The sequence below is a fragment of the Colius striatus genome, chromosome 5 (genome assembly GCF_028858725.1).
Source record: "Colius striatus isolate bColStr4 chromosome 5, bColStr4.1.hap1, whole genome shotgun sequence".
In the NCBI taxonomy this organism is placed as follows: Eukaryota; Metazoa; Chordata; class Aves; order Coliiformes; family Coliidae; genus Colius; species Colius striatus.
In genome coordinates this window covers 6,792,046-6,801,422 of record NC_084763.1, presented here as the reverse complement: position 1 = coordinate 6,801,422, position 9,377 = coordinate 6,792,046, and the positions used below count along the sequence as shown (strand labels likewise).

The window sequence follows — 9,377 nt, the reverse complement described above, 5'->3', positions numbered from 1 at the left end:
GCACCTCATGGCAGATTGGTGGCTGTTCATAGCATGTTTTGAAATCTGCATGTTCCTGGCAATTTGTTGCCTTGACAAAGACAATTTGATGTTTGCTTGGCAAAGGCAACAGACTGTTTCTGATACAGGAGACTGCAGATAGTGTGTCTGCCCCAACTTGCTGTGCAAGCCCTGATCACTCATGTAGTGCAGCAACGTTGGCTTCTTTCCTGCTTACCGCCCCCCATCTTTTTCAGTGGTGAGGTCTACCTTGAGTGACTAAAGACTTCTTTTGCAGAGACCACATTCTCAAAACCACCACTGCATTCTCTTTGCACTTCAGTTCTGCAAGATTATATGTAACTGAGGAAACACCCTGTGCTGGAGTGACATAGAGGCAGGTTCCTGGTCTGCTTTTTGGTAGAAACTCAATTTAATGACATGGTACACCATTCTGAGCTCTAGCATGTGGAATTTCTGAAGTGTCTTAAGCTCATGTCAGCTTCCTCAGCCATTTGAGGAAAGGAATATTTCCTCAGATGTAATTACAGACCATTCAGAATCCAGAGGACCTAATTTTCATCTAAGTTTTTTTTCCTCAGTAGATAAATATATAATACAAGTAATCTTCTTGAACAAATTTTGTTGATCACACAGTGTTAAAACAATTCTCTGTATGTATCTAGGTATGAGCCTTCAGAAGTGGGTATGTTAGCTGAGAAATCTCCAGGTATATCTCTGCTCTGATGATAGTATAAACATGCTCTTCTGATAGATTCTGATTTAGGAATTTGTGATTATTTGGCTTATTTCCCCCTTATTTTCCTTCCAAAACTACAAGTGAATATTCAGGAAGTCATTTTAGGGCTTTCTCATTGACTTTAAAGACTGCCTTTAGCCATCGGTGCCCACTGTTCTGCCCACAAACCCACAGTTTCTGCATGCCCAAGGTAGTTTTGATTGCTAACAGAAATTCTGGACAATTTCTATAACTGGGTCAAGTCTAAGGTAGAAGTGTAAGAAAACGAGAACTTTCTCTTTAGTGCCCTCCTTACCTTCTAATTTCTCCTGTGTGCTTATCATGCAAAAGCTTTTAAGTGTATAAGCAGTCCAATTTGAGGCCACTCTCATTTCCTATCAGAGGGCTGGTTACATTCTGAGTCACCAACAAGTTGGATACAGTGAAGTGTGATCAACCCCCGTGCCAAATTGCTGCATGCCAGGAAAGGGTTCTTGAAGAGAAAATGAGGTTATAACTTAGATGGGAGAATAAAATACTCTTTTAATGATTGTAATGTTGTGAGCCGCAGTTAATATAATTTCATTTCTTTAAGTTTTAACAAAAATTGATCTCAGACAACATCAGAGATTCTTGTAATGAGAATGTAGCTCTGAATCATGTCTTTTTCTATTTTGTCTGCTTTCAGAGAAGCCTCATTAGCTCTCGAGTGTTGGCTGTTATCTATATTGATATCTGGTCTGGTTGTCTATCTGATATGACACACTTCCATCTTAGAGTAATTCAAACCAAGAGGCTCCTGAGTTGTTACACTGACTTATTAAGGGGTGGCAGTTGTCACAGCTCAGTGAGTCTGCTGTGCCCTAAAGGAGATTTGGACAAAGTTTCCTGACAGAAAGTAGAATGCTTGTTAAGTACAAGTTAGAAGAGCATTCACACACTAATGAGTCACCTGACAACTGAACCACCACCCCCACCCCCCCACCCCCCCACCCCCCCCCCCCCCCCGAAAGTTTCTTGCTCCTTTTTATGGTCTAAGACAAGGTTTCTCTTTTGAAATGTATGAAGGAGCAACATGCCACTACCCCCACTGCTTTCACTCTCCTTTTCACAAATGGCAGTGTTTGTCATACAGAAAAAGAGATTGCTTAATGGCTTGTAGTCAGCTTAAAAGTATGTGTCAGCAGCATCTAGGGCACTTTATGAGGAAAGAAGTACAATGTAGCACAGTGTAAAACTGAAACTCAAGTCAAAGAAGATAGTGCCCCCATATCCTGATAGCAAGTGTTGCAAGAGAAAGCTTTCTTACAGCTCTCCCTATTTAACTTTGCCCTTGACTTTCCAGGAGTCTCTGGACAGGCAAAACTGCAGAGAAGACTGTGTGCAGACACCAAAAACATTTTGAGGAGCCAGCACAAAACTACTTTTCTTGAGTTACCAAGAAAGCTGAAGGAGAAGATGGAAGACTAAACTGAATGCTATGTGTAAGACTGAGCTGATAGTTTCCCTTTCCATGTGGTAGTGACCACAGGATTTATTTCCAGGATGTGATTGGGGAAAGACAGTCCCTTCCAACATTAAATGTCATCTTGGAAACCTCTGTTTCTTTTATAACAGCTGAGCATTATAAACATCTCTTTAGAGTTGCTTACTTCCTACCTGATGAGATTTCTTTCACCCCTGCAGAATTTTCAAGGAAAAATGTCTTCTGGGCTGGAAAAAACAGACTTAATTCTCTGTGAACCCTCCAATTGTTTCTGTTCCCCACCAAAACCAGAAAGACAGTCTTGCAAAAATTCTGAGCTTTTGTGCAGTTAAATAGGGTCAGTTTGTGTGGTTGCAAGACAAAAGCAGCAGGAGATATTCTTACCTAAACAAATACAGTAAAAGAGTAGTATAAATGCTGGAAATCATAGAATCATAGAATGGTAGGAGTTGGAAGGGACCTTTAGAGATCATCTAGTCCAACCCCCCTGCAGAAGCAGGGTCACCTAGATCAGGTCACATAGGAACATGTGCAGGTGGGTCTTGAAGACCTCCAAGGAAGGAGCCTTCACAACCCCTCTGGGCAGCCTGTGCGAGGGCTCCCTCAACTTCACACTGAAAGAGTTTTTTCTTATATTTAAATAGAACTTTTTGTGTTCCAGCTTCACCCCATTACCCCTTGTCCTGTTACTAGCTACTATAGAAAAATAGGGATGCCCCAACCTCCTGACACCCATCATTTAGATATTTGTAAATGTTAATAAGATCTCCTCTCAATCTCCTCCAGACTAAACAGCCCCAGTTCTCTCAGTCTTTCCTCTTAAGGAAGATGTTCCATTCCCCTGATCATCTTGGTGGCCCTGTGCTGGACTCTCTCCAGCACTTCCCTGTCCCTCTTGAGCTGAGGAGCCCAGATCTGGACACAGGACTCCAGATGAGGCCTCACCAGGGCAGAGTAGAGAGGGAGAAGAACCTCCCTCGACCTGCTGCTCACACTCTTCTTGATGCATCCCAGGATACCATTGGCCTTCTTGGCCACGAGGACACATTGCTGGCTTATGATATTTGTAAATGGCACATTGCTGGTTCTTAGATATTTGTAAATGTCAATAAGATCCCCCCTCAGTCTTCTCTTTTCTAGACTAAACAGCCCCAGTTCCCACAGCCTTTCCTCATGTGAAAGATGTTCCAGTCCCCTGATTACCTTAGTGGCCCTGTGCTGGACTCTGAGAAACAAGAGAGCTATTAAATGTCTTCCTCCAAATCACAACTGTCTGTGTAAGAGGGCTTTTCTCTTGTGTAGACCAAATTCTGTGCTAGTATCTTTCTTCAGGTGATTTTTTTTTTCCCGTGTCTCAGCTTAAAGTGCTTTAGATAAAACATAGGATTCAGAGTAATTCAAACAACAGTTGTAGTCACAACCATTCCAGGGATGAATTCAAGTGTAAAAAAAGGAAAGAAAGGTAATAGTCTGGAGTGGAGACCACCAACATATGTCATAGGATCATGCCCCTGCCTTGTTATTTATATGAGTCTCCACACAGAGAAATTCAAGCGGAGTGCTCTGGCACTGTCAGGTGTTCCTGGCAAATGATAGGGAATTCTCCCATGAAAGCCAATGTTGCTGTAGCCACATATTTCATATACTACAAAACATTATATTCTTAGGTTAGTGTAGCTTTTTGGCTAATGTCCAAGTGTCAGATCTCATTTATCCAAGCAGAGGAGCTCACTTCTCCTTGTAGGTGAGAATAGTACAATTCCAATGTACTATTGATGATTTTTATTCATAGAAAACCTCAATAACAAAAAGTACAATCCTCATCATGACTGGCCATAAAACTAATATCTCCAGTTGAGATATGGAGTACAGGCTTTCTAATGTGATGGCTCGAAGAAATCACATTAGAAAGAGGAACCAATCCCAATCCCTTCATAACAAGATAATGAAACACTACCTGGAACAGATTGAATGTTTGGATAATACAAATAAACTGTGATAGGAGAATGATGAAAAAAATCTGCCATATGCATCTGAGAAAGCAAGACATGGCTTAGATTTGGAGAGGTTAGATTAAGTGTGAAGGATTTATATCCTCAGTAGAAAACATTTGCAAGCTATTTTACCTCCCGGAGCAGCTTTGAAACCACAACCCAGTAAGTTTCTAGTACAAAAAAAGATTATCATTTTCTACACTGTTTATCCAATTCAATTCTCTACTGTCACATTTAGCCTTTTCCTGAGTTGTAAACTAGTTACATGACCCAATTGTTCTTGAAGATAGTGTCTCTGCATGAGTGGTAGCTCTACTGCCACTCATTAGGCCCATATACTTCCCCACTGAGTGACTATATCATCTATATATATACATTTACTTGTTAAAAAAAGGGAAAAAAATATCTACTCACTGATTTATCAAGCTTGTTTTGTCTGACCGTGTCTTCTTCTTCTTCTTTGTGAACAAACACATAGTTAAACCCTATATCTGAAAATAGGAAACAGCACTTCCTGTGTGATCTATTGCAAAACGTTATTACAAGAATCAAGGGCATGGTTCTTCTTTTCCGAAAACCCTTGGCTTCCAGGCCTAGTTCAGAACTGAGGGGTGAAGACTTTGTGGGTGTCTACTTGTTCTGCTCCAGCTACAACTGAGCTACTGCATCTCTACAGGGTTAAGACTGGGTGGTTAAATTCAATAAAATCCTCTTCTGACTCAGGACAGTAACTATTTGTAGCTGCTCTAGATACTTCTAGAGTGAATGTGAATTACCTAGAGTGATGTGAATTACCTGGCATGCAGAGTGTGTGCTTATAAAATTAAATCCAGCTCTCAAAAATGACTGTGGAAACAAACCCACCACAATATTCTTCATGTTCATCATCACTGACTGACCCCTATATAATTTCTACATGGTTTTCCCTTTCATCATCCCTAGGGAAAAAAGAATCCGTGAGCAAAGTTAGGATATGTTTATACGATTCAAAGCAGTATCGTGTTAGCATTACACTAGCCTTAGAGACAAGTCAAGGTCCAAAGGTTTCATAGCTAATTAGATCAGGCAGAGTAGTATGCTGGTAGAGCAACCTTCCTTCCAGTTGTGTGACCAGCTTATGCAGTCTACACCACACTGCACTCTGTGGTGTAGACAACCTCTTTGAGCATCCGTTGTCATTTTTGCAAAGCCGTCTGTAATGATCTTACACTTGTAAGAGGCAAGCTGTAAGCCTGCAGCTCATTCTGATTTTGATGTGGTGACATTGCAGGATTGAAAGCAATAGCAAGAAAGAGATTAAAGTCACAGAAATTGGTTAAAATATATATTTTGCTTCAAAGGCAAGAAGTGCAGTTGAGTGCTGGTGTCATGCATTTCTTTTTTAAGACATCACCAACGCCAAAGGCACTGCAGCAGCCTCCAGCTGCTGGAGTGATAATTGATGTCTGTGTAAGTGATCGTTATAAACCAGGACTGGTGGATAATATGGCCACTTGTCTGCTCCCTGAGGAGCCTTTTGACAACTTTAGAGCATGTTATAACAAGGCTATGTTTTTCAAATTTGCAGGGTTTTGGCTGCAGCCATTGACCATTTTCTCTTAGACTGCTGGGTGATTTCCTGCAGCATTCCTGAGAGACTGTAAGACCTGCTTGTGCTACAAGTACAGCTGGATTCTGTCATTTCCTAGAAAATCTGTGTGGAGTTTCAATAAAACCGGGGATACATAACCTGACCACACGTGTTCCAGAGAGTAAAAGAGACAATCACAGAGCATAAGCAAGGTTTTAGGAAGGGGGGGGTCTCTGTGATGGCTGAAAGAACATGAACATTTCCCATTGTCCTTCCAGATCAGAAGGGGCTGTGCAGATTTTGCTGTAAATATAGACTACAAACCACTGTAAACCTTCAAGCCTGAGCAGGAAGGGCCTTCCTTACAGGAACACAGTGGATAACAGGGAGACACAGCCAACATCTTCCTTCTATACTGCCTCCCTCTGAGTTGCTGTCTGAGTTTGAAAAGTTATGGTTTTTACCACTCAGAACAACTCTTCCTACTCAACCTATAGGCTGCTAGTTCAGCAGGTTTGTTTGCAAGGTTAATCTTTTGTGAACTGCTTTACCTGGTAAAGAAATTCTTGTCTTGCAGGATCAAAAATGCTGCCTAAGGCACTTCAGTTTCACCACCCCATAAAAAAGAGGGGCTGTTTGCTGGAGAAAGGGCTTGTCTTGGCTTCCAAGAGTAATACACTTGCTTTCCCTTGCCCAGAGGCTATGTGGAGTTGTGATTGTTCAGTGGTACCAGAAGTCATCCTTGCCCTCTTTCCCTGTCTTGTGACACTGGGGCTTCCCTCTGTCTTTTTCAGAGACTTTATGGGGTCACCAAGCTCATTTTTGTTTGCTTTATGAGTTTGCCCAAAAAAACAAAGGGCAGTTTATGGTTGAAACTAACAGAGCCAACCTGTAAGTGACAGCGAAAGCTTTGGAAACTTAGCTAATGTGGCACTTAGAGATTGAATCCATCCCACGCAGGAGAGGAAAAAGACCTCATTGTATAGCAAGCAGCCAGTGCAAACATTATTTTCTAAACAAATGTGGGAGAAATAAAGGTATACAAACCTGCAGGCACCTATATGTTGATAAAATTGCTAACATTTGAAGGCTGTCAGGAATGGGTAATTTTTGTCTGTCTTTTACAGACCAGTCCTGGGAAAACCACAGAAGTCATCCTTGGAAGACCTACGCCCTAGTTTCATAACCTGTGAGGTAAGCAGTAGTCTTGAGTTTGGCCTAGTGGGTTTGATGAATCTCTTTGATGGGGAATAAGTGACTCATGATTCATGACTCACCTCTAATTTGAGAAAGAAAGCACAGTTTTGCACATGGTGCTTTGAAAAAGTTTAAATTCTGTGGGCTTTCAGTCTAGGTGCTTAGATTGAAGATAAGTGATCAGTGGTTTTGGGCTGCCTGAGCTCCAATTGCTCTGACCTTGGAAAATCAAGAACAGTTTTCTTCCAAAATGATTTTGCAAATAATTGGAGGCTGCTTCAGAAAGTATGACTGAGATTAACATTTAGGGAAAAAAAGAAAGATTCAAAAGAAAATAAATATCTCATAGTGGACATGCAATTTTAGGCACCTGGGACTGCATTTTGAATTGGAGCTAAATTATTCTTATCTTATAGAGGATGGGGCTTGTTAGAGAGAACTGAGCCACCTGAAAGTCCCTTTCTCAAGGAGATTGGATCTCTGAAAAGATGCAGGGAAAAGGAATGAAGTGTTCATCAGTCTAGACAGCACGGCCTGTGAGGAATGATTGGCAAAGGACTAGACGTTCTTTGGAGAGCTCTCTCAGATGTACTTTCTATGATTTTACTCTGACTCTTCCCTGTAAGGGTTTAGTGAGCTTTATAAATGTTAATTAATCCAAAGAGTTGCCTAGGAGATGGAAGCAGGTGGAGAAAAGCCTCTCAAAGTCAGAGACATTGCCAGGTGAAGATTGCTCTCCTTACAAAATTAGAGAGATGCTTATGTTCTCCAACTGTATGTTGGAAAGAGCAAGAAAAGAGGAAAAGAGTACATCAACTTCACCATGCTAATCAATTGGAATTCTATAAACAGGGAAGTACTGCTTGGTTAACGAAAGAGAAGAATTTCCAAAACAAAACTGTCTGACTTCAGATGGGGCTTTCTGCAAGTTGTCACAACACTGACAGAATTGAAGCAAGGGAACCAAACCATGATGTGCTTCTATTACTCCATCAACTGCTGAATGTAAGAGAGAACTATCTTTTTCTGACAATAATAATGCTGCCTTGAATTTAAATGTTTATGTGGATACTGAAGTCAAGACGTAGGATACACTCAGTCCACTGATGTGGTTTTCCTAATTTCTTGAAGAATTCCCATGGAGGGACAGGGAAAACTGGAGGCAGTTCATTTGTGGCAAAAATATTGGTAAAATTAGCAAGCAGATTACCTAAATAGAGATGACTGGGCCTCAGTTGCATGCCACTAAGACCATAGCACTGATTAAGTAATGGCCTTGCAGTTCATCTCATACTTGAGGCCTCCCATGTGGAAGGAATGTTGACTTCAGTCTCTGTGTCAAAACATGTTTAAGAATTTCAGGTAAGGGAGGACAGCACAAGAAGGGAAGGTATGTACTGATAAGAGTTGCTTTCCCATTCCTCTGGTGCACTTCAGCCTGCCTTCTTATGCTGAGATTGGATGAAGTAACTGTTTTATGTTGGTAAAGGAGTTCAATAAATGTATTACTGAGCCCTATGCAGTAGTCTCCTCTTGAGCATCCTCATCCACAGTAGTCCTCTGCAGACATTTTACTGACTGTCCTCAAGCTTACAGGCATGGGCATGTGGCAATTTTGGTTGAGCACAAGGAGGTGCACACAGGAGGACTTTGTAAGCTCTCTTAGTAGGTAAATCATTCCAAACTCTTTGAGGCTAACAGCTGTAGGAATCATTTCTTCCTTAGCTGGTACGTCTCTAGCTGGTAACATTCCTTAGCTGGTATGTTCTCCCTACCTTAGCTGGTAGTTGGCTTACTAGTCAAAGGACAGAGGTAGGTATTTGCAGAGGGTAACTTCCTCTGTCTTAAACTACTGCACCTTAGGCTAGAATGAATCACCATATGGAAGCAATAGAAAGAGCCCAGACAATGAGTTCAGACTAGACCTGTATGTTGATAAAACTGAGTCAGAGCACAACTGTATGTTTCAGGTAATGCAAATGAAATTTTGAGGGCTTTTGGTGGTGAGAAATGATTATTTCAGAAAAAGATCAAGCCAAATATTTCCTTTTTGCTGTTCTTTGGGTCTGGGGGGGAGTTTTAGCAGGTAAGCCTGATAATGCTGTCCTTTGCTGAAGAGAAATAGACCTGTATTGTTGATCTAAACACCAGTCCTGCTGATGACTCACCTAGAAGCAGGAACAGATTTATTGAGGCACTAGAAAGACTATTACATTGGTCATAACCATGAAAAACTTCATTTGCTCCCCATCATGTCATACATGTAAGACTATAAGGCCATCCTCCTCTTCCCCTCTGTTGCCATACCCATGTAGGTGTTCTAAAGGAACACTGTGTTTTAGAAGAGGTAGGAAGATGCATAAAAGCAAAACACAGTTTCCATTGATGGCATATGAAAGCTGCATCATCAGC

The 9,377-nt window shown here is 41.3% G+C and overlaps 1 long non-coding RNA gene across 1 annotated transcript in view; it reads left to right on the top strand.

The window, feature by feature from the left end:
* The window catches only part of LOC133625464 (uncharacterized), a 37,829-nt gene that overhangs the window by 19,548 nt on the left and 8,904 nt on the right, over positions 1-9,377 (top strand). The window contains exons 2-3 of the long non-coding RNA XR_009818732.1: positions 6,896-6,962; positions 7,818-7,970. This is a non-coding gene — a long non-coding RNA (uncharacterized LOC133625464). The remainder of the gene's footprint in view (positions 1-6,895; positions 6,963-7,817; positions 7,971-9,377) is intronic.